Genomic DNA, 2284 nt, shown 5'->3' on the forward strand with positions numbered 1-2284 from the left:
GCATGTGCGAGAGTAGTACAAGGATGGGTGACCCCCTGGGAAGTCCTCGTGTTGCATCCCTTTTTATTTTTTTCCTTTAAAATTCGGTTTAATTTTGCCGGTTCGATCGGCGAAACTTTTTGTTTTTCCTCTTGGCGGAAACGAGAAAGGGGGCAAGGCGCAGGGGCGCGCGTGCGGGGTGTGACGGGCGGCGGAGGAGAAAGAGGAATAATAGAATTTAGAGTGCTGGGAATGACGGATGCGATCATACCAGCACAAATGCACCGGATCTCATCGGAACTCCGAAGTTAAGCGTGCTTGGGCGAGACCTGTACTAGGATGGGTGACCCTCTGGGAAGTCCTATAGTTTCATCCCTTCTTCTTTTTTTTCCTTTAAAATTCTGTTTAATTTTGCTGGTTCGATCGGCGAGTCTTTTTGTTTTTCCTCTTAGCGGAAACGAGAAGGGGGGCAAGGCGCAGGGGCGCGCGTGCGGGGTGTGACGGGTGGCAGAGGAGAAAGAAGCATAATAGAATTTGGAGTGCTGGAAATGATGGATGCGATCATACCAGAACTAACAAACCGGATCCTATCAGAACTCCGAAGTTAAGCGTGCTTGGGCGGGAGTAGTACTAGGATGGGTGACCCCCTGGGAAGTCCTCGTATTGCATCCCTTTTTTTTTTTCCTTTAAAATTCGGTCTATTTTTGTCGGTTCGATCGGCGAATCTTTTTGTTTTTCCCCTTGGCGGAAACGAGAACGGGGGCAAGGCGCAGGGGCGCGCGTGCGAGGTGTGACGAGCGGCGGAGGAGAAAGAGGCATAATAGAATTTGGAGTGTAGAAATGATGGATGCGATCATACTAGCACTAACGCACCGAATCCCATCAGAACTTTAAAGTTAAGCGTGCCTGGGTAAGAGTAGTACTAGGATGGGTGACCCCCTGGGAAGTCCTCGTGTTGCATCCCTTCTTTTTTTTTTCCTTTAAAATTCGGTTTAATTTTGCCGGTTCGATCGGCGAATCTCTTTGTTTTTCCTCTTGGCGGAAATGAGAAAAGGGGCAAGGCGCGGGGGGCGCGCGTGCAGGGTGTGACGGGCGGCGGAGGGGAAAGAGGCATAATAGAATTTGAAGTGCTTGAAATGACGGATGCGATCATACCAGCACAAATGCACCGGATCCCATCGGAACTACGAAGTTAAGCGTGCTTGGGCGAGACCTATACTAGGATGGGTGACCCTCTGGAAAGTCCTATAGTTGCATCCCTTCTTCTTTTTTTTCCTTTAAAATTCTGTTTAATTTTGCCGGTTCGGTCGGCGAGTCTTTTTATTTATCCTCTTAGCGGAAACGAGAAAGGGGGCGAGGCGCAGGGGCGTGCGTGCGGGGTGTGACGGGCGACGGAGGAAAAAGAGGCATAATAGAATTTGGAGTGCTGGGAATGACGGATGCGATCATACCAGTACTAATGCACCGGATCCCATCGGAACTCCGAAGTTAAGCGTGCTTTGGCGAGAGTTGTACTAGGATGGGTGACCCCCTAGGAAGTCCTCGTGTTGATTACCTTCTTTTTTTTTTCCTTTAAAATTTGGTTTAATTTTGCCGGTTCGATCGGCGAATCTTTTTATTTTTCCTTTTGGTGGAAACGAGAAAGGGGGCAAGGCGCAAGGGCGCGCGTGTAGGGTGTGACGAGCGGCGCAAGAGAAAGAGGCGTAATAGAATTTGGAGTGCTGGGAATGACGGATGCGATCATACCAGCACTAACGCACCGGATCCTATTAAAACTCCGAAGTTAAGCGTGCATGGACCACTCGTGTTGCATCCCTTCCTTTTTTTTCGTTTAAAATTCAGTTTAATTTTGCCGGTTCGATCGGCGAATGTTTTTGTTTATCCTCTTGGCGGAAACAAGAAAGGGGGCGAGGCGCGGAGGCCCGCGTGCGGAGTGTGACGGGCGGCGGAGAAGAAATAGGCATAATAGAATTTGGAGTGGTGTGAATGACGGATGCGATCATACCAGCACTAACCCACCGGATCCCATCGGAACTCCGAAGCTAAGCGTGCTTGGGCGAGAGTAGTACTAGGATGGATGACCCCCTGGAAAATCCTCGTGTTGCATCCCTTCATTTTTTTTTTCCTTTAAAATTCAGTTTAATTTTGCCGGTTTGATCGGCGAATCGTTTTGTTTTTCCTCTTGGCGAAAACGAGAAAGGGGGCAAGGCGTAGGGGCGCGCGTGCGGGGTGTGATGGGCGGCGGAGGAGAAAGAGGCATAATAGAATTTGGAGTGCTGGAAATGACGGATGCGATCATACCAGC

General features: G+C 49.7%; 5 non-coding genes and 1 pseudogene across 5 annotated transcripts; all 6 read left to right on the forward strand.

Moving 5' to 3' along the window:
- Nucleotides 1–236: 236 nt before the first annotated feature.
- LOC124892904 lies at nt 237–355 on the forward strand. The gene has a single exon (XR_007050464.1). It is a non-coding gene; the product is annotated as a 5S ribosomal RNA (ribosomal RNA).
- Nucleotides 356–532: 177 nt separating this feature from the next.
- LOC124892899 lies at nt 533–651 on the forward strand. The gene has a single exon (XR_007050460.1). It is a non-coding gene; the product is annotated as a 5S ribosomal RNA (ribosomal RNA).
- A 173-nt stretch (nt 652–824) lies between these two features.
- Nucleotides 825–943, forward strand: LOC124892902. Its single transcript, XR_007050462.1, has one exon. It is a non-coding gene; the product is annotated as a 5S ribosomal RNA (ribosomal RNA).
- Nucleotides 944–1120: 177 nt separating this feature from the next.
- Nucleotides 1121–1239, forward strand: LOC124892900 (annotated as a pseudogene).
- A 177-nt stretch (nt 1240–1416) lies between these two features.
- Nucleotides 1417–1535, forward strand: LOC124892903. The gene has a single exon (XR_007050463.1). It is a non-coding gene; the product is annotated as a 5S ribosomal RNA (ribosomal RNA).
- A 435-nt stretch (nt 1536–1970) lies between these two features.
- Nucleotides 1971–2089, forward strand: LOC124892901. Its single transcript, XR_007050461.1, has one exon. It is a non-coding gene; the product is annotated as a 5S ribosomal RNA (ribosomal RNA).
- The last annotated feature ends 195 nt before the right edge of the window (nt 2090–2284 follow it).

This window comes from Capsicum annuum, unplaced genomic scaffold, assembly GCF_002878395.1.
Source record: "Capsicum annuum cultivar UCD-10X-F1 unplaced genomic scaffold, UCD10Xv1.1 ctg51804, whole genome shotgun sequence".
Taxonomy (NCBI): domain Eukaryota; kingdom Viridiplantae; phylum Streptophyta; class Magnoliopsida; order Solanales; family Solanaceae; genus Capsicum; species Capsicum annuum.